Here is a 22,981-nt window from a genome sequence, read left to right as displayed (position 1 = left end):
CTTCTCCCCGCCACTCCTCTCTCACAGTAGTGTTATGGTATCTTAGCCCAGTGTACAACCCAGCATGCAATAAAAAGCGGGTCATTCCTTCCTTCTCCATCTCCTCCTCCTCTTCCTCATCATCTCCATCATCACCTCCTTTTTTTTTTCTTTCTGGTCATCTGTATGACTTTGTGGGTGGGATGAACCCCCTTATCATTGCTTGGCATCCAAATCCCTTCCCTTCTCTTTACATTTACTCAGTAGCCTCCAGCTCGCCTCTCATGTCTCTAGTTCCTATGAACTTAGTTCTGATGATGTCACTGCTCTTCTCCCAGAGCTTTCGTGGTCTTCCAGTGCCTTCAGCAGTCTTTGGGCTTGTGGAAAGGACACTCAAGACCATTGCTGAGCTCTCGTCTCTCTGCTGTGTCACCTAAATCTGTGTGTCCCACTTCTATGTTCCTTTCCATGCTATTCTCCCTGCCTTAAATGACCTATCTAACCCTACGAGAAATTGTTTTCATTTATGGACGCTTATTTACTCTACGCAGCAGGCTATGTGCTAGATACCTCTTTTTATACTTGATTCCCAGCAACGCTGTGTAGGAGGTACCATGGTAATTCCCATTTTACAGATGCTATCACAGAGGCACAAGGAGCTGCCATAACTTGTCCCAGGGGATGCCCTAGTAAGTAGGAGAGCCAGAAAGAGCTAATCTGGCTGAGTTCCAAACTTTTTAAATAAACCACTGTATTCTGAACTAGCAAGGTCCTACCTGTATTCCCAGACTATCCTGAAATCCTGAACCCTGTGAAAAACCAAGCATCTACCCACTAAACTGAGGTCAGAAATCAAGGCAGAAGTTGGTGATGGAGTTGCTTTTAGGAATTCACATGATGACGCCAGGTTGAACGGAGGCATAATGGTGAATGAGTTGCTTTGAGGTTTCGGCAGTGTCGAGTGCTAACCTCAGCCCAGTCAACTTCAACATGCATGGCTTTCAAAGAGTCCCTGGATCTCTCCGAGGCTCAGTCTCCTGTTCTGCACAATGGGTTGCCAATCCCTTCTCCAGAGTGCTGCTGTGAAGGTCAGATGAGGCGGTGAATGCAGAAAGCATGGAATGCTCAGCTAATGTGTGTTGGGAGCGGAATAAGTACTGTCCTGTATTTGTCCTATCTTATATTTGTTCTGGGTCAATTGTAGTTTCATTGAACCTTACGTATCCATCTTTTGTCTTCCATCATTCACCAAGAAATCCCCCTTAGATCCTCCCTGCAAATACAGCTCCCATGAGTACAAGTGACTCCCAGTCCATAACCTCCCCTCTGTTCTCACTGCCAGTCTGAATTCATTTCCTTAGTGTCCTATCCGAAACATTAGTTATACTACCGAATTCTTCCCCCTCAGGTCCCTCTTTTGCACCATAACTGTCTTAATGAGGCCTCTACTCTTCTACTCTTAGGCATTTGGGCTGTTTCTGATAATTTTATCATTAGACAGTGCCATACACGATGCCACATGGAAATTTTTTTGGTGGTGGTGGGGCATCAAACTTGGCCATCAAACTTAGCCTTCACTCTTTGGGCAGAATTTCAGAATTTGCTTATTAATGAAAATCTGTTTGACTTAGATGATTGGATATCAAGTTATTTCAATTTACAAGTCAAATTGGGTGTAAGAGAACTAAAGTGAGAAGAAATGCATCTTTTCCCTAAATGTATCTCGAATCTGTCCCCCCTTTCTTCACTACCATTATGACCCCTGCCACCTCTCACCCCCTGCTTGCAACTGTGCCCTCCTTGAGATTCCGTCTGCTCAAAGTTGCTAGAGTAATCTTTTTAGAGACATATACCAGATAAGAACTCTTTCTGATTAAATCATTCAGTGGTTTCCTGTTGTCCTTAGATTACAACCCAAACTCCTTGCCAATCTCCTGTTCCATCTGGATCTGGCTCCTGGTCTCTTGACTCACTTTGCATTTCCTCGTGATCCAGCCGTACTGCCTTCCTTCTGATTGCAGGAACCCAGCAAATGTCTCCCCACTTTTGACTCTGACATCTTGCTGTCTTCCCCTCGCTGTGTCTCTTTACACCCCCCGCCCCGGCTGCTCTCCTGGCTCTTCTCCCACCGTTCAGCTCTTAGCTCGGATACAAGCTCCTCCAAACCGTCTTCCATGACCACCCAGCCTCATGCTTGCTACCCCTTTCTAACCCTTTTTTCACTTGTTCCATAATATTGTGGTCCAAAATTATTTTGGTCTGTTTGCTTATTTACTATCTTCTTCTTAAAAATGTGTTTCATATTCATAAACCTAACACAGAGAACGTGCAGAACGTGCTTAATAAATATTTGTGGAATAAATGAGTGTATTAACCTCAAAGATCATTCGAGAGTGGCTCAGTTTTCTAACTTTTGAATTACCGAGGTAGGAGGGATCCAGGATAAACCAGAGCCTCTTGGTACAGACCTCCAGGGAATCTTGTTTCCCCTAGAGATAGACTCACTGATGGATAGCCCATTAAATGTGCTCAAGTGGATGCTGTTAAGGCAATTTTCAAAATGGCTTAATAACACTGTGCTTGTGGTTTTACTGCCACTATTGGGTAAGGGTTTTTTTTTTTTTTTTTTGCAAGAGAAACTAAGGTTAGCGTGAGCCAGCCCTGCAGTTCCCAGCTCACACGCTTACCACCACAGCTCCTCAAGATTTTCTTGGACTGAAGAACTCCATGGCCTATAAAAGTGATAGAAATGCTGCATTGTCCTTCTGCCTCTTGGAAACTCACGAAGGCATCTTTGACTTTTGAAGATCCTGGGAAGTCCTACAGAGCAGAGGGCTTCTTTGTTTACCTCCACGTCTGTGCAACCATCTTGACCACAGACACTGTATTTTTCCTTGGGACATTTGTTCTCATCTTGAAGAACAGAAACGACCCTAGACATGTGGTGTTGGAAGCACTCCGTCCAGCTGCACGGACCGTCGGAAGCCCCAGATGCAGTATGAGGGTCTGGAATCTCAGTCTTTCTTTCACTGATCAGCTCTTTCCTCTGCCTGCGGAGGGGGCATCAGGCCTTCTGGCCCAGAGTGGGAGCACCTGGCCTCTGCTTCCGTGGGCTTCGTTCCCAGGCCGTGGTGCCCAGCGGTTTGCAGCAGATGGAGTGGGCCGTGGAGAACCGGGGTCGTGGAGTGGAGCACATGGTTTAACGCAGCACCAATGTGCTTCTGTGGCTCTGGCTTCCTCCCGAGAGCCCTCGCAGGTGCTCAAGTGCATCCTCCTTAGGCGGATGGAGGAAGGCGGTGGGGGACTCTGGCAGGGTTTTATGAGGCAGCTGTTGGGCACGCAGACCCCCACGTCCACAGGAAGTGAAGAGTGAATGTGTTGGAGCTAAAATAAAGCAGGGGGAGATTGCTTGTGATGTGACAAAGAGCTTTTCGAGGTTCATAAAGTGTAGCTAGTGGTTTAAAAGTGGGACTTTTGTGTTTAAACTGGAACTACCTACCATGGGCTCACTGAATGAGCTTAAGCAAGTGAAGCTGTGTCAGCCTCAGTTTTCCCATCGGTAAAATGGTGCTAGTTATACCAACGTCATAGATGGGTTGTGGGATAATACCTGCAAAATGTGTAGCTCAGGGCCTGGCACTTGGGTGACTGACTTAATAAGGAGTAGCTAATGTTATCACTCATCAGGGTTCTGCTCACACGGCCTGCAAAGGCTCCCAGCTCCCAGCTCCCAGCTCCGCCCCGTGCTCTCTGGGCCACTGCCTCTGAGCTGACCGAGGTTCCATTATTCCTCGTCTGGAGTCCTACAACAGCCTCTTCATCCACAAATCCATCTTCCACCTTGGCGGCTGGAGCAATCTTTTGCAAACACACTAAATCTGGCCATGTCACTCTCCTGCCTACAACGTTTCCCTGATTGGCTGTCACCTGCCTTTGCGGGCATCTCAAGCTTTTGTGATGAAGACTTCCTGAAGACAGGTGAGAATCAGCACACTCCCAAAGGATCCCATAGCTGCACTCAAAAGACATTAGTCATAAGCCCCAAATTCCAAAACCAGACACCTAAAACCAAAAACCAAAAAAACCAGGACATTCAATTTCATAAATATGTTACCTTATTTTTTTCAGTTAAATTATTTAACATTTTCTCAAGTCTTTAGGCAGTAGTGATGCCCCAGGAAGAAGAACCAAGCTTATACAATATCCACCTTCAAAGGGTTTCTATAAGAACAAATGAAACAATGCTTGTACAGTTGTGAGCACGGAGCCCAGCAAAAGGTGCACATTGAACATGTGTCCTCCGTTGTTTTATTTTTATCGTAATTGTTTCATTATTTCTCTTATTTATATCAGTATCCTTACCTATTAGGGGTACACTTCCTCTGTTTTAGAAGTCAGAATCTGGAAGGTGAAGGGAACATGGTAAAAAATTACCACAGTCTGCTACACAGGCTCATTCCTGGCCTGGGTCCAGCCTGCCCCTAGCTCACTCCAAGTTCAAGCCTCTGCATTCTGTGGCTTCCGGCACACTGGCCATTTTTGCATTTAGCCAACCTGCCTTGCTTTCCAAGTCTGTGCACAGATCATGTTCTGCCTAAAACCCTCTCCTTTTCTCCCCTCTTTCTACCCCGGGCAGCAGGTTTCTACTCATTTTTCAGAATTCGGTTTCAAAGTCTCCTCTGTGAAGAAGACACCCTTGGCCCACCCTCAGCCCTCACCTCTCCTCAATGAGCCACTCCTTTGTCTGGGCACATGCAGCCCGGCGCTGCTTTCTGTCTCTGCCTTTATCACAATCCATTGTAAATATGTGTGGACACATCTGTCTCCCTCCCCAGCTCTGACAGTCCCATGATGGGAAAGACAGTGATTTATGTCTCTCTGTAGCTCCAATGTGTAACGGAATGGGCATAGAATAGCAAAGAGCTCCCAGATAGATGGGAGTATCATAGAATACAAATGGTTAATGAGGTATGGTGCACAGGCATCTCCTGAGCATTTAGTATATTTTACTAAATATAGTAAAATTATCTCATTGAAAAGCTTCCCCAGATCCCATAAGGTAAGGATGTAATTGTCTCAGTCTACAAAAGAGGAAGTTCTAACTTTGGTTAAGTGACTTGCCCAAGTTTATCCACCTAGTAGATGATGGAACTGTGACCTCAGGGCCCAGACAGAGCCCACATTGCAGTTGCCAGATGACTTGGATTTTACTCCCAGGTAGTCTGGGTAAGGTCCTCAAGCTTTGAAATAGTATCAGTCTAGTCTAGATCCTGGAAGGAAATGGTTGTAGCTTATTGTGCATTGACCAGTGTTTCTGTATCATCAGTGCTGCTGTGAGGGTGTTCCAGAGCTAGAAGACTCTGGAAGGTGAGGCATCTCTCTCTGCGTCAGGACAAGAGTCAGGACGTCCTCTGGCCTTATGGAGCCATGCCCTGTCCTTGTGGGCTTGCAGAAAGTATGTACATTTTTCATTTGGGGCAAATTTGAAGACTTCACAAAGAAAGTTCCCTTAAGGCATTGTTTGGAAGGGCGAGTGGGCTTTTGGCATGTGGCCGTGGGGATTGGGAGGAACAGCCAGCACAAGACATGGCATGGAGGTGGGGGAAAAAAGAACAGTTTCATCCCAGACAAAGGACCTGACCTCAGAGAGCTGACATCTGTTCAGTCCTCCCCATCTTCCTAGGACAATCTCATGGTTTCCAGCAGAAATTCATTCATTCTGATTATGCAGCTTCAAGACTTGCTTTGGCCAAAAGGCAAGGACCTCTACCCAAACTTTTCTGGTGGAAAGGGAAGGCTGCTAAGTGGGAAGAGAGGTTTAGGGAACAAAGATGCAAACCGGAGACATAAAGATGGAACCTGGGGCTGCCTGTTCAGTATTTAAGCATCAGAACAACCCAGGATGGCAGATAATTTAAAGCCATTAATGTTTCTGAATATTTTCCTCCAACTAAGTGAATAATTTATAGCCAGTTACCAATAAACAGAAAAATACATATATATATATTTACGTAAGCCCATCTTCTGAGGACAGAAGTCTTGTAGTGAAAAAGTGTATCGGGATATATCTGTCAGGGAGGATAAAGAAGCCAGAAGCTCTGATAACCTCTTCTCTGTCTGCCTTGTGATATTTGTCATTTATTACCTTTTATTAGAGTAATTTATGGCCACCTCTCTTCTCCCTTAATTAAACTCATGAAGTGCAGTGGCTATGTCCAGGTCATGCCTGTGTTTTCATTGACTAGCCTAGCTCCTGACAAATAGCAGATGCTCAGTTAATGCTTGATGGATTAATGGATTAATGGACAATTAATCACACGGGCCGTGTGATCTTGGACAGGACCTCCAGCCCTCCGGGCCTCAGTGTCCCCATCTAAGAGGCCGTATGTTTTTGTGGAAATAAGCTCAGGTTCGGAAGTCAGGTGGATATTGAATCCATATCCCAGGTCTGCCTCTGATTCACTCAACTTTGGGAAGTGACTTTGTGGGCTAAAGTGGTGTCACCTAACCTAGAATTTGTATAGTCAGCCACCTCCTAGGGGGGCCGGGGGATTCGAGTTAATGCATGTAAAGTGCTCCGCAGGCCAGACCAAACATGGCAACTACCCAATAAATCTTTGTTGTTAATTTGGAAAGCAGAGGTGATGTGCTGGATAATTTCCACAGGTATCCTCTGACTTAAAAGGTCTTTGATGATAAGTCTGATGGGGAAGCGTGGTTGTCTATTAAAAAGTCCAGTATTTGAACTCAGAAAACCCTGGCTGGAACCCCGCCTCTTAAGTGCACTTGGGTCCTCAGGGAAACTGCTTCAACTCATTGGGTTTCCACCCCCGGCACCTGGAGATGTGAGGATATCTGGCATTCTTATGTCCCAGGGCCATGATGAGAATGTGCTGTTTGTGGACATGCTCCTTTAAGGACTCTGGAGTAGCTACATCCTGAAATCAGAGTCTTGGCATCTTCAGAGACAGGGAATACCATGCCTATTTGATACAGAACCCTTTTCCTCTGACTTTCCTTTTCTTGGCCTCAGGCCCATCCCAAGAGGGCCAGTGCCACCAGCAGCCCAGTGATTCCTGTGTTGGGCTGAGGTCTGGGAGAGCTGATCTGTAAGCAGAGTAACACAGCCACCTCCATAAATCTCTGGTGTGTCTTTCGGAGAAGTTTGTGTTGCTTAAAGTGTATGTTTCCTCCAGGCGGTTTTTCTTGTCTGTCTGAAATATGTCAGGGGACTCTTAGTCGATTCCGGCTAGCCTGGCAGGATAGAGAGGCAATCATAGGTGGCCTTAGCATGAGGCTGTGTGTGCGGTGCTGGTGGGGCCTGAGGTCACAACTCTAGGATATTTCTTTTATCGGAATGGCACAGATGGTGTGTTAGAGTCATGGCATGATAACACACCCCTAACTCTGTGACTTAGGACAGCCACCATTTATGGGGCTTTTAATCCAAGTTGAGCATTTGGACTGGGCTCAGCTGGGCAGTTCTTCTGGCCTGGGTGGGGTAGGCTAAGCTGACCTCAGTCATGTGAATGTGGTCAGCCAACTATCAGAGGCGTGGTCAAATGGCAGAGCGTTCCAGAAACAGCAAGAATAGGAGATACAAAGTTTTTTGAGGCCCAAACCTGGAAGGTACATGTCATTCCTTCTGCTTCATTCTGTTGCTCAAAGCAAGTCACAGGATCATCATAGATTCAAGGGCTGGGAAAGTAAGAGTTCACCTCCTATAGGACGAAGGGACAAAATACTGGACAGCGTTGTGGTTTTTTTTTTTTTTTTTTAATTTATTTTAGAAAGAGAGAGTGAGGGAGGGGCAGAGGAAGAGGGAGAGAAAGAATCTCAGGCAGGCTCCACACCCAGCACAGAGCCTGATGCCAGGCTCAACCTCCCAGCCCTAAATTCCTGACCTGAGCCAAAACCAAGAGTCAGACGTTAACCGACTGAGCTCTCCAGATACCCCTATTGGGCTGTTTCTTCCAATATCTCCAGTGTTGATATTTTATTAAGCCTCTGTCTTACGTTAAAGCCTGGACTGATCTGTACAATCCCCTGAGGCAAGCATAATTATTCCCAGTTTGCTGATGGTAAAATGGAGTCTCAGATCTGTACGGGAACATATAATGTGATACAGCTGTTCTGGGAGAATCGCATCCCAGATTCAAATGTATCTATAGCTGATTAAAAGACTACATATAATTTTTGCACCTCTGCTAACCAGTCTCTTTTAACAGGGCTGAAGAGGTTTGGATCTCAAGCCACTGTTTGATCCAGCCTGGCTTGTGGTATATGAAAGGTAGTCAATTTTGGACCCTGGCTACATCCTTGCAAGGCCCTATGGTCTAATGCAGGGTCAGCAGATTTTTTCAGTAAAGGGCTAGACAGGAAATATTTTAAGCTTTGCTGACCAAGAGGCAAACTTGAGAATTATGTAGGCACTTACACAATGAGAAAAAATTTTCCACAAATCTGACAAAGTTCAAAATATAATAATGATAACCGAGTACCATTTTTTTTCTAATGGAGTCCTACTAATTAAAACAATGGAATGCATTTATGGATACTTTTTAAAAGTGTGACTTTTGTATGATTTTCACATCTTAACATGTTCTTCTTTTGATTCGTTTGAACCACTGAAAGATGCAAAAACTGTTGTTCGTGCCTGGACCACACCAAAAACAGGCCACAGATTAGATTTGACCTGCACTCCCTGGTGTAAGGGAACATCTTAGACGTGGACTGAGAGAATCCTAGATTTAACCCCTTGACTGTCTACTTGCTGGATGACTACAGGTAACCCCGGATGTCTCAGAGGCATCGTTGTCCCAGGCTTTCAGGCACACAATTGGGGGAAATAACCCGTTAGGTTGTCTTAGTCCACCAGAGATGGAAATGAATTTCAAGGTCATCCGATCCTGCCCATAGATACAGAAAATGATGGATGGGAAGACCTCATCCATGCCACAGAAAGAAATGAGCAGACCCAGGAATGGAATTCCAAGTCCTCTGACTTACAACATTGTCCTCTTTCCATGCCATTTGAATGTGTGGAATCACGGGGGCCATATACCCTGCAACCAAGACTGACTGTTGGGGAATTTGGATAAAACACATAGAAGCTGGCGGCTTGTGCCTTTTTCTGAATCAACTGTAATCGAATGGGTAAATCACTTAGAAGATTTTTATAAAGAGAAGCCTTTGCATGTTCCCATTTTTGAGACAGACATGTTAAACATCCTGGGGGTACAAGGTAGAGCTCATGGACTACAAGCATGAGTTGTCAAGCAGTGCTCCAAAGGGGCATTCAGGGAGCAGGCAGGGGAGTGTGGTTGAGTAGGTAGGACTCTCCCATCAAGCTCCTGCTTCATATTTATATATTGAACTTCAATGCTTTGGGGGGACGTCCCAATCCTAGAATATTTTTAAAAAATGAACATGTTTTTGTTTATAACAGAAGCTCCTATATCTAAGTGAAAAGAACACTGGGGAAGCATGTGGTAAATTTTCAACAGAACGGCACACGGAGCTCACCTTTTTCCTGCTCCATACCCACATGCTTGCCCACCTGCGCGCGTGCATGCCCACGTTGAATAAAGTGGAACTTTTGAAACAATGCAGATTTATCAAAGATCAAGAGAGGAGATTCCTCAGGTGTAAAGAATGAGAAGGAAACAAGGAGCTCAGGCTTCAAGCTTAGAAGCTGATGCCATGGTAATTCCAGCGGGCACTAGGGTGTGGTGGGATAAAGGTAAAGAAAGCAAGAGCACGAAGAGAATGGTTGGCCTCTCTCTTCTGTTCCCTAGGATTTTGTTGTTGTTGTTCCTTAAATTCCACATGTGAGTGAGTTCATACGGTATATGTTTTTCTCTGACTGACTGATTTCGCTTACCATTATACTCTCTAGCTCCATCCACGATATGGCAAATGCCAAGGTTTCAATTTTCTTTATGGCTGAGTAATATTCCATTCTCTCTATATACACCACGTCTTCTTTACTCATTCATCAATCCATGGACACTTGGGCTGTTTCTGTAATTTGGCTCTTGCAGATAATGTTGCTGCATTGTAGGGTGGTTCTATTTTTAATTTGTTGAGGAACCTCCATTTTGTTTTCCAAAGTGGCTGCCCCAGCTTGCATTCCCACGAACAGTATAAGAGGGTTCCCCTTTCTCCGCATCCTTGCTAACATCTGTTGTTTCCTGAGTTGTTAATTTTAGTCCTTCTGACAGGATTGAGGTGGTATCTCATTGTAGATTTGACTTGTGTTTTCGTTATGATGAGTGATTCTAAGCAAGAAACAGACTCTTAACTGTAGAGAATGATCCAATGGTACCAGAAGGGATGGGGAGATGGGTTTAATAGGTGGTGGGGATTGAGTGCATTTTATGAGCACGGGGTGTTGTGTGGAAGTATTGAGTCACTAAATTCTACACCTGAAACTAATATTATATGGTATGTTAACTAACTGGAATTCAAATGAAAAAAACAAACAAACAAACAAACAAACAAAAAAAAAGAAGAGACAAAAATGTAACATGGGAGAAATAAGCCCTCAAACATTAACAATTACAATAAATACAATTTGGAAAGTAAAATTCAGAGATAGACTACACTAAGGAAAATCTAATTGCTCGCTCTCTACCAGAGATCTTCCTAAAACATAAAGATACGGAACATTTGATAGGGAAGGGAAAAGAAAAATATATACTAGACAAATACTAATCAAATGGAAGCTTGGGGAGAAGTAGAAATATATGGCAAAGTAAACTTTACAACAAGAAACAAAAAAATTCTTAGGAATAAAGAGGGTCATTAATCATAAAAGGAACAGTTCACTGGGAGACAAATGAAATCTGTACTTACATACAGAAACAACAAAGCTTCAAATTATATAAAGAAAAAAATGGACGGAAGTACAATGACAGGTTGACTAATGCATAATCAAAGAGGAATGTTTTTACAGAAATCTTCCTGTTAGATCAGGTTGGCAAAATCAGTATACAGAATATTAAACGATACTATTAAAAATACAATCAAATGAACATATATAAAATTCTACACCCAAGAATTAGAGCTTAAAGATTTTTCACAAGAAGTAAGAAATTCTTTTTATGGGTCTTGACATTTTATGATCTCAGTTTTCCGGCTTCGGCCCAATTTCCTGAAATTTTATTTTATTGTAAATGATGACTTTGCAATTTATGACTAAATGTGGTTTAATTTTTACCCCACTGAAAGATAGTTCTTTCAATCAGAGTTGGAAATAGGGAGAAGCAATCTGTGCATGCTGATTTTATTTTTTGTGTTTTTGTTTTCATTTTTTTGTTTGTTTGTGGGGAAGGAAATGGGAGTGTGTGTAGGTGAGGTTGTAGTGGAATAGTTCCAGAAAAATGTTCACTGTCACGATAAAGTAGTAGTCTTTTGTTATAATCGATATTCTTCATATTTCTTCTTCAGGCCATAGAAATAGTCCCATTTTGTCAGGATCTCTTCCAGAAATATAAAGGCCCTATGTATGGTCTAATTGAACAGATAGAGTTCCAGGGTATAGCTGTATTGCCCAACTCCTTCTCTATCTGCGTTAGCCGGATTACCTTGCCAAAGACGTTGGCTGAGACGGGCGGTGCAATCCCTTTCAGCAGAATGTTGTGGCATTTATAGCAATCTGCGTACATTCCAAGATGGGGAAAGGTCTTGAAGAAGTCATGCCTTCAGTCAGGACTACCTAAAAATAACTTGACAAGATCTTGAGAACTCAAGACTAGGTCATGACCCCGATAATGACAGCATCCCAGAATGTCTAGGCTCTCCGATAGACTGTGGCCTCATTCTAAGATGAGCTTCTGTGGTCCCAGTAGAGTCAAACAAGTCAGATCATCCACCCTTATGGTGTCGTCTCCAGCATAGAAGGAGTCCCTCCCTAGCTGGTCTCTTTGCTGTTGCACCTGATTCCCATTTCCCGATTCCAGCCCTTCCTGCTGCATCCCTGCCCAGGGCTTCCGACCTGACTTCCTACCAAGCGAGCCATCATTGTAGGTTCTGAGATGCCAGTGGAAAACCAGACACACAAGGTCCTCATCCCTATGGAGCTCAAGTTATGGAGGAGGATACAGGTAGGCAGTCAACCAACAATTACAAACTGGCCTAAGTGCATTGGAATAAATGACCTTGGTGTTGACCAGGATCGTTGTCCACCAAGCATGCAGTGAAACCAGGTGGGCTTCCTGTTGCCTTGGCTGGAAATCATCACTACCCATGACTGCCCCAGCCAGGATGGCCGTGCGGGAGGAACGGATCCTGAGGTTGTGGTTTATTTCCTACCTTGGGACATAGATCTGGTAGAAAGAGCAGCAAGAATTGGCCACCTACCTATTTTGTGCCAGTCACTGTTGTAGGTGCTTTCAAATATCTTATTGTAGCCACTCTTCTGTAACATGATTTCATAAAGGAAGTTGGTATTCAGAGACATGAAGTCAGTAGCCCAAGCCCACGTGGCCAGTCAGTGGTGGAGCCTGGATGTCCATATAGACCTGCTTCCAACACCACTGTCCCTGCTCCTACATCGTAGCTGGGCCTATTTGCAGCACCTGCAGCCAAGACTTGCTCTCCTGTCACCTGCGTGGGGCCTCTGCACACATACAGAAAGGGTTTGGACTAAAATCCAGCAGACATAGAGGCAGCCACACAAAAAGGGCCCTCTCCTGAATCCCCGAATTACCCTGGTGGGATTTGCATGCATTTTCTTGCCTAATTATTATTAAGAATATGCTGTCTGTGTAAACGAGATGTTATGATTTTGTTGTAAACTTTTGTGCAGTGTAACTTGAAGATATCCAGCCTTTCATCTCACGGCATGATGGAAATGCTGGTTTGATGCACAAGGTCTAATTGTCCCTACCACGTGTTAGAAATCCAAATGTAGCTAAACATTAAGGTTAAATGATGATATCACAACTTCCTCGGTTTGCATTTTATATTCAATTGAAAACACAAACCCCTCGCCTCATTAATCCTTTGCAATCCAATTCCCCCCCCCCTAAACAAAATGATCCTTTTGGGACACATTTATATCCTTTTAACAGCCGCCTGACAGTTCAGCTGATGGAGTTTGTATCCAACTTTGTTACTGGATAGTGACAACTTGCCCTGATGGATATGTGTACATAATTATTCTCTCGCAGTTAGATTTAATTAATGCTTACCCTCATCATGATCTTGCAACTAGCGAGCTCTCTCTGCAGGAGCAGTTAATAGCAAAAGGATTTCTCCTTTAGCCAAGAGAGACTCCAAAAGGCTTTATAAAATTTATACTTTTTTTAAGAGGAAAAAAAAAAAGAAAAAATGCATCTGAGCTTATTTCTTCCCCTTCCATATTAATGCCACCTGTGAATGGATTTGAGGCTATGGTGGGGGGGGAGGGGGTTGTTAAACCTAATTTCAGACTAAGTATTACTAATAGGAGTAACTGTGGCAGACCCACAAGGAAGATGCATTATTTTTTAATATCTTAGAGTTGAGGTGTCCTTGCTTCATTCTGTTTACGTCTCCATAGAAAATACCGATGTGTGGGTTTTTCTGACCTACTCTCTCCCCACCTGCCACCCAGCGTTCAGTAATAAATAGCTGTGTGAGAGAGGAGGTATTAAGAAGAAAACACAGAGGAGAAAAAAGGAGTTGGAAGACGAGCTTTAGAAAGAGATTATTAGGAAGTTCGTAATAAGGGCAGGGAGTATATATTTATAAAACCCCATTAGATGGGGGTATGTTACAAGTAATCTGTCCCAGTCTGTGCTTGTGAAATATTCATGTGTCATTTGCTTTTTATTACCATAATGACAGTGCCTCGTGTTTGCTGAGAGCTTTACAGTTTACAATGGATTTTCACATCCATTATCTTAGGTGATCTTTGCAACAACCCTGGGAGGAGGGAGGAGAAGCATTCACTGATGAGGAGACGGAGGCTCAGAGAGGTTGAGTCACTTGCCCACGGTCACACAGCTAGAAAGTAAAAGAACCTGGCAGTGAAGCCATAGTTTTTAAAGCCAAATCCAATTCTGTCTTCACTACCTTATGCCACTTCGCTTTAGGGTTAAAATGCATGTAGAGAAGATTCGAGTGAGTGGCGGAGACAGTCGTCCCTCTTTGCCTTCATATGTCTTGCTAAAGGATCAGTGCACTCTTGTTTAAAAGATACCGTCTGAGTTGAGAATAATACGATGCAACTTTAGTGATTGCATGCGGTATTAATGATCATTATTACTGTGTGTTTTTATGGGAGAGTCCACCCACTAAGATCTGAGAGGCCTCTAGTACAGTGTGGTCACTTCAGGATAAAAGGAAACACACTCCTTCCCCATCATGTCAAACACTACTTAGATGCCTTGATCTTGAGCCCCAAAGAGGCCTAGAATAAATGTTCTAGAAATTCATGACTTGCGAATGAGAGAAGGGTACTTAGAAATCACCCCATAATGCAGAGAGAAAGCTGAGGCCCAGGGAGGGGATGTGACTTTTCCCCTGTGAGTTAGTGGCCCATCTGGGCCTGCCACCCTGGTGTACCAACTCCGCACTCCGATCTCCGTCTAGGATGCTCCAGCTGTAACCTTAAGCTGGAAGAGGTCAAGGAAATCTCCTTTTTGATGGAAACTGAGGCCTGTATAAGTGTGAGGTCTATCCAGGGTCATGTGCTGACCCAGATGCAATACCAGGGCCTACCCAAACCCTCTCTCCTTAATTTCTGTGAATTCAGTTCAATTCAACAAACATTGTGTGAGTGTTCTGGGCCAGGCATGGTGCTGACGGCAGTGAGCGCGTCATCCCACGAAAGCATAGACCCGTGTGCTATAGAGATGGGAGGAGAGAATTTGGCTGCTTACCCTTGCTTGGCACTGTGGGGAAGGAAATGGGAAACTGTTTCCTGGGGAAGTCCCAAGTCTGACTATAAACAGGATGAGCTTGGAGAAAAGGGCAGAGTGGAGGTGGGAGGGGTAAAGGAAGAGTGGAGAGGGGTGGGGAGGGAGGAGTCATAACCCCCAGTGCGTAATCTCTTTCCTTTGCTTCCCTCCTCATGTTACCCCTCTGTGTCCCAGAAGATGAGAGTTTGAGCTGAAAAACAAAGGCAACCTGCCAGTGGAAGGCAGCCTCTTATACTTGCTGGCACTTTACAGTTTATAGAACACTAGCATTTCTGCCACCGTTGTGTCTTTATTTACCAAGGGCTTACTTTGTGCCAAGTACCATGCCCGTTTTTTTTTTTTTGATATATTTAATTAAATCTTCACAATATCCCTGTAAGGTTGATATTATGATGACTCTCATTTTAAGTGAGAAACTTGAGGCTCACAAGGTGAAGGTCACGTAGCTGCCCAGTGACAGGGTCTGGATTTAAATGTAGATCAGTAGAACCGCCAAGCCTAGGCTCTGAAGTACAGTGCATCCAGCCTCCATCATTGAAGCTGGCCGTGAGAACCCTGCGTGTGGGAGGCTGGAGGGCTGCCCCTAAGGTCAGCCTCTGGGTCCATGCTGCTCTGGGACAGGGACCCTCGGAAGGTGGTTTCTGAACAGGCAGCTTCACATCCTCTGGGAACTTCCTAGAGATACAGGCTCTCAGACCCTGCCACCCCATGGCAGAGTCCAGAAATCTGCATTTTAACAGCTTTCTCTCTTTTAGCGAGAAAGGCAGGACACGAGGGAAATATTCCCAAGCTTGGCTTCTTTGTCGTGGACTCTCAGAGCCAGAGGGAACGGTAGGTCACAGTTCCCAGCCCCTTTTGGAGCTTTGTCCTGCCCGTCTGGTCTCTCTTGTTTATGATGTGAATCTCTTCCATGTCAGTAGTCATCGTCAGCTTAAAAGAGGTGCATTGCTGGAAGATTTATAAGCAGGATCTAGGGAGCCAGGCCATGTGTTGTGTGGAGCGTTGAGCTCTGGCATATATGTGAACCATTAAATGTGAAAGGACACATTCCATAGTCATCTCTCCTCAACGAACCCATCACCAGTTACTAATCACTGCCAGGGATGCCTTGTTGACTTCTCAAAGGTCTTTGTTGAATTTGGTGTTGAACAAGCAAGGTGTCTTTCTCTCCTGGGGCCCCTGACAAGCCAATGGAGTCATGTATCCATGAATATCGTACCTTGGCCCTCTCCCTTTCTTTCACAGTGTAAATGGCCAAGGGCACCCTTGGAAGTCTTGGACACGGTATAGAAGTATTTTTGGCTTGTAGGCATATATGGAGCCAGTACCTCTTTGTGAAATTTGCTTGGCTTTCCACGCCACCCCTGGGTGGCCATAAGTGTAACCGTGCCAGTGGGGGCTGATGGGGGTCTGACCCATTTACTGGTGTCATTTACTTGTACTGACCTTGCTTGGACCTGCTCCTGGATGGCCATTTCCATATGTCATCTCTCCTTACATGACTTGCTGAATCCGACAGAATGTAGCTCACAATAGGCAGCTCTGGCTGCCTGGGCTCTTGATACGATGAAGTAACATTACCAGGAGCTCCCTTCACCCCTGCAGTTGCAGACCTCTCCACTGCAGGTGGCATGGCCTTATTCTAGAAGCTTGGGATCTACTTTCTGAGTCTCCTAATAAACACTCATCCTAAGCTCCACACAGGATTTATTCAGACCTACATTTGGGGGTCCGCTGGATCAAATGGTACAGATGGTAAGGTTGTTTACACCACAGACTGACCTGCTACAGATCATTTTGCTGCTCTGTGGCCTACTTGCAGCTGACATCCTTCCATGCCACTGGGGAAATGGGTCAGGGCAGTGTCCCCAGTGTTAAACATGCTGCCTTCAGAACCCAAAGAAGACCCCCCGAGCATTCTGCTTCTTTCCTGGAGGGGTGAATGGTAAGATGTAGGAATTTCTCATTTATACGTGCCACAGACCACAGAAACCTAAACTCTTCACTGATGTGGCAATGCCCCAATTCTTCATAGGATTTATCATGGACCTATCAGAGCATGTCTATCTTAGCACGCTCTTGACTGTGCTTTCCCTTCCATGTTCATCTGGTCTGATTAGCATGATGCATCAACAGAGAGAGCAAACCAAGGTAATATTCTGCAAACTGTCTGCATGATCCATGTCCCTTCCAGCTGTTACTGTGGAGGGTAGGATAGTTAATGCAGCCCTGGGGCAAGACTAGAAATATGTAGTGCTGCCTACCCCATGAATGGAAACTGCTTCTGATCCTCCTTCCAGATAGGGATGGGAAAAACCTTATTTTCCAGATCAACGGCCACAGACTCTATGCCCAAGGCTGTGTTAATTGGTTGTAGCCTCGACGCCACATCTGGCAGCCGCAACTGAGCTGACCATTTGTTTGAGTTTGTGGTCGCTCCTTGCCATCCTTCTGGATCCATCTTTGTCGTTAAAGGACCAGGTTGGTGAATTAAATGGAGATAAGATAGACCACTAGCCCTGCCTCTTTAGGGTCTTTAAGGGCATTACTTACCACATCTATAACCCTCAGAATGAGAGACTGGTTTTGGTTTCCTCTCTTGGCTGGGGATGGAAATGCCTACTTAGAAGTGGATGTGCAAATGCCCCACCAGGACAGTTTATCATAGAGGAACAATGGGAAAGAAACAAGAGAGCAATGGGAAGAGGGCTCTGCCTCTCATTACGTATGTCTGTGTATATTATGCACTTGGGGACTGGGGACATGATCATCTCACATGACGTAGACCTAGATGAGGACTCCAACTGGTTACCTGACCCCCATTCGAAGTATGCCTTGGGTCCCTGGTATCAGCGTCAACTTGTCTCCAACTAGCTTTGAAAAATCTGGATATTCCTCTTACCTGGGCATATGGCTCCCCAAATACAAGACGGGGAGCCTCTCTGAGGAACGCCTGACCTACTATGTACATTTGCTGTAGTGTTACACCCTTCTTTGTGGGTACCCTCTGCTTCAGTCAGTGGGTTCAGCCTGAGAGCTGGTTCAGGGCTAGAAACTGGGTATACTGTAGAGGCTCAGCAAACACTTGCCGTCCTAACACAATGACTCATTTTGCCGGAAGTGTTCAGCATGTGTGTAGGAAGGTGGAGTTTCCAGTCATTCACAAACAGATAGGATAAAATTTTCCTATGAGCCACCACTTTCTTCTATTTCAAGGTTTTGCCTCCCTCCCGCATACCCAAAAGGAGCCAAAATATTTTGTAATTGTTCAGCACTTCACAATTACATAATCTCTGAATACAGATCACTTCCTTTAATGTGAAGTAATAGCTGTGCAGTGTAATGAATTATCTTTTCCCATTCCAGTGCCATGCATCTGTTCACCTCCACCTGGCATATTCTACCTTCAGAAAGGATTCGAAAGTCAGGCTTCATCACCTTCCTGGGAAATTGAGGGTAACAGCCGTGTCACAGAAGGTCCCTTAATTGTTGTTACTCATAGATACCTTATCTCAGAGAAGAACTAGTGAGGCGGGAATTGGCATCCGTGTTTCTCATGTTCAAAAAAAATTTTTTTTTTCAAGAGTCAAAGAGATTAAATCATTTTGTCAAAATCACACAGCAAGGAAGAATCTGAGTGTAAATCTTGTCCCCAGTCGTGGTTTCTTCCTAGCCTCAGGAAGGGTAAACTTTGTTATTAACTGTGGAATGAAAACTTCTAGAACCAGTGGATGAGGGGTTATGGTGGAGGCAAAGGGGCAAAGACCCTCGAGAACACTCCCTGATCTGCCATCCCCTGATAACACAAGTCCACCTGGTCCTCCATGGGGCCTTTCCTGCCCTGGCTTCCCCAGGCCTTGGCACCCTCACTCCCTTAGCCCAAAGCCATTCCCTGGGAAATTCAGAGCAATTTGGGAAATGACACACTGTGCCCAGCAAAATGAAATTTATCCTTTCTTCCCCTTCATTTCCCCAGTGAGCTCCTCATATAAATAAATAGGTGAGTTCCTGAAATGTAGATATGTTTGTAAGTGATTTCCAGACCTGTAAATCCTCTCTTTCCAAAGGCAGGATGGCTGATAATGTGTGATTTTCCCTTTATCCCTGGAGCTTTGAACTTTTCTACATGTTTTCACATTATCTATTCATTCGTTCCACAGTTATTTATGGAGTGCCTTGCTATAAGCCAGGCACTTGAGTGAGAGCACCGTGATGGAAAGACAGAAATTCTAATCTCCTGATGGGTCTGTAGTGATGGAAGTGAGAAGCAACCAAGATATGGCATCATCTCAGATAGTAATAAATGCTATGAAGGAAAATGAAGCAGGTTAGAGAGTATTGGGAGTGGAATAAGAGGGCATCTCAGGCAGGGTAGTAAGGGAAGCCTTCTCTAATGTGATACTGAGTAGGGACCTGCATGAAGTTGAGAAAGAACATTCCAGAAAGGAGCAACATCATGAGCCTGAGACAAGAACAAGGATGATGTGTTTGATCACCCGCAAAATGAACAGGGTGAAGGATGCATTGTGAGTGAAAAGGACAGAAAGAAATAAGGATGGATTGTCTGTTCTCTGGAAGAGAATGAAAGGGACCAATATGGCTGCCATGTTTTGTCCTGAGTAAGGGCATGACTGGAGGTTGTTGTTTGCCCGGATGCGGCAGGCTGGGAAAGTCGCAGGGTCAGGAGGGACCAAGGAGAATTCTGACTTGGCCATGTGAGAATTTCTCATCTGATTTGCATAGTGGCTTTGCAAAATACGCCGGGGAAGGATATAATCATTTTTCTTTGATGAGAAAACAGAGAAGGTAAATGACGTACCTAAGCCACGTGGTAAGTGATAGAATGAGGACCCAGGGATCCTACGTTTTAGCTAATGACTGTATAAAAGTTGTCAGTGAATCCATTTCTGAATGACAGTGAAATTATTTGGCACTTTCGCTCTTGTAGGAGGGAGGCAGAAGTTGGAAATGATTTTTTTTTTTTCAAAACAGTGTTTTTTAAAAGGGGCTTTCGCCCATATTCTGCCCTGCTGTCCTAGGATGTTGGAACATTTGGGTGGGATCTTGCTCCAGAGGGATGCCGTTCACCCCAGGATTGCTATGTCTGGAGAAAAGATGAAAGATGCAGTGTGGTTTCTGCTTCGAAGAGATACTGTTTTCTCCTGGGATGGGAATGTGGGAGGGCTGAGTGGGGAATGGTAGTGAAGGGAAAGGGAAAAGCAGACTCTCAGTACACGGTAGGTAGGGTATTTCTGTTTGAGATGAACAGACTAGTAACGCAGCCAATGGGATTAATTAGAGAACATCTCTTCAGAGGCTCTGTAGCATGACACCATGGGGGTTGCTGGTGAGAACAGCCCCTCCTGCTGCATTCCTTCTGGCCAATTCTTGATAGAGCCTACTGGGTGCCCATGACCACGCTGAGAGGCAGTGCCTACTGGGTACCAGGCACCACTCAGACAGGCAATCCCCCTGTCCATGTTTTGAGATGCTCTGGGGAAAGCTGTTCCCAGCTCCTGACAAAGTTGCCCAGTCGTACCAAAAACAGCTTGATTGGCACAACTCTGGGCATTAGACTGCTTTGCTTTTCTTTGTCTTTCTTTCTTTCTTTTTTTAACTTTACTTCTTTTCCCCCTCTCCCTGAGCTATTTAAAACCCTAAACTTCTCCAAGGAGAAGAAAAGAAGGAGTGCAAATAGCAAATTGAATTTAGTTCATTTCACTGGGATCTGAGCTAATTAAATTTGGCATTTGCATAGGGCCCTTCCTGTGTCCAGCACATGACAGCGGTGGACTTTCCACTGCGAAAGGGACATGGAGTTTCCTTATTCCTAACAGGGTTCCCCTTTGTCTCTTTTTCACCTGTACCCAGAAGGAGCCTGGGGTGGAGGGAACCAGGCCTGACTGTGAATCGGCTTTTTCACAGTCATCTGGACACATGGCCTGGCACGTTACTTCTAAGATCCTCTGCTCATCCTCTTTATGTCATGGACTTATTAATTGGACCTACTTAAATGATGCATGGAAAGTGCTGTTTTTGTTTGTATTGTTTGTGCTGATGCCTGACCCCCAAACACACATACACATCAGTGATCGTGGTCATCTGACCATCGAGGAACACTTCAAATGGCCACAGGACAACAGCTAGCCTACAGCAGGTGAGCAGATCCCTGTGCAAGCCTGACTTGGGAAGAGGGGCTTGGCCAAAATGTTGGCTTCAGGCTTCGATGACTGCCTCCCAGGACCCCATTTGCATTGGGAAGGATGAGACGTTTCTGGTGAACTCTCGTACCTTCCCCTTGTCTTCTGCTTCGCTCTTCCAAAGTGACAAAGATCATTTAAGGTAGCAGTTACTTGCACCTGCTGTTCTAGACTGTTTGCTTATTTATTTTTTTATTCTCATGTGCCCAGAAAGGTGCATGGGAGGCAGACACTCCAGTGCTTCCATCCTGCATCAGGAGGATCTGTTTTCACCAAGAGGCCACGGTGAACCCTTCCCTGAGTACAGCAGTCCCCACACCTTGGTTAGTTTCCATTCACTTGCCACACAGCTAAGCCAGATGCCTTTTCTTTTCTCCACTATGACCTCTCTCCACTCTCCTGCCTCCCTCCACTTCCGTGCACCCCAGCTGGAAACCTGATCATTCTTGGCACCAGTCCCAGCATAGCAGGAGCAACCCCTACAAGGTATCTTCACAGTTTCTGCATCGACTTATGTGATAGTCTTACACACTTCATTCCCTCACCTGCCTTCTTGATCACTGCCTCCGTCAGGATCCAAGTTGCTTGCCTGGAGGGACTGTATCTCATTAACAGATCCCTAGCCTACTGTACGGGTTTCACATATAGTAGGTGCTCACTAAGTGTGCCATGTAAACATACAAATAAGTGAATAAAATGAAACAAGTATTTGCTCAGTATTCTGATGTTTGAAAGATTCTTTTAGGCCTTGCAGCAGTACTGAGAGCCGACGATACTCCTATTAGAGCTGTCAGAGTGAAGAGTTGAAGAAGGTCAGTGATTCACCCAAGGTCACTGTTGCAAATGATCATGGCTGCCTAATAAATTACTCCAACATGTCAGTGGCTAAAAACAAAAACCATTTTATTTTACACAGTTTTGTGGGTCAGGAGTTTGGGAAGGGCTTGGCTGAGCAATTCTGCCTTGGAGTCTCTCCTGTGGTTACAGTCAGACATCAGGCCAGCTGCAGTCTTCTGGGGACTCAGCTGGGCTGGGTTTTCCAAATGGCCCGCTGGCAGCTGGGGGTGCTAGATGCTGGCTAGGGATTCAGCTGGGGCTGGTGACCCATGCTTCTGCAAGTGGCCTCTCCAACATGGTAGTCTCTAGGTGGTCAGACTTTTTGCATAGTGTAATCTTCCCAAGAGAACCATGTAAAACTCCACGGTCCTTTTTGACTTAGCCCTGGAAGAATGGCTTACCTCTGCCATTCTCTTTCAGTCCAAACAGTAACAAGCCCCTCCAGGTTCAAGGATAGGAAATCCCACCTCTTAATAGGAGGTGTGCCCAAGAGATTCTTGGGGGGGGTTATGTCTGAAACTACCATAATTGTGTAATCAAAGGACTAAAACTCAAACTCAGGGATTCTGACTACAAATCCAATCATATTTTGCTACTCCATGATGGGTGTGTGTGTGTGTGTGTGTGTGTGTGTAAAATGAATTTCCCATACACGAAACAATTCAGAGCTAATGCAGTGTATCAGCACGGGCCTCAGTTCACCTCGTAGCTGCAGAAAGAATTATTTCACTAAAAACACAATTTATGGTAAATTATTGAATTGTCTCTGTTCCAATTTCATGCCTGAAATGTAGAGGAGTAGGGAAAACACATATCCCTCTGGGATTACCTCTCTGTCCTTAAGTGTGATAAACAAGAATAGTATTATTTGCAAAGGATATTTCTTAGACAGAAACACATATTTTAGTTCTACATTTAACCAGGAAAAGGATTCTGGCTTAATCTAATATGCCATAGACTGGTTTATTATTTTTTTAATTTAAAATGATTTATGCTCATTAAAGAAAGTTTGTAAAGTTACTAGATGTAAAACCATAATAAATGAAAATTTATTGT

At 44.7% G+C, this 22,981-nt stretch overlaps 1 protein-coding gene across 3 annotated transcripts in view; it reads left to right on the top strand.

The window, feature by feature from the left end:
- The window catches only part of ASTN2 (astrotactin 2), an 851,408-nt gene that overhangs the window by 254,367 nt on the left and 574,060 nt on the right, over positions 1 to 22,981 (top strand). The gene's annotated exons all lie outside the window — the stretch shown is intronic.

The sequence above is a fragment of the Lontra canadensis genome, unplaced genomic scaffold, assembly GCF_010015895.1.
Source record: "Lontra canadensis isolate GAN:19392208 unplaced genomic scaffold, GSC_riverotter_1.0 scaffold30, whole genome shotgun sequence".
Classification (NCBI taxonomy): domain Eukaryota; kingdom Metazoa; phylum Chordata; class Mammalia; order Carnivora; family Mustelidae; genus Lontra; species Lontra canadensis.
This window is presented reverse-complemented; position numbering and strand designations above follow the sequence as displayed.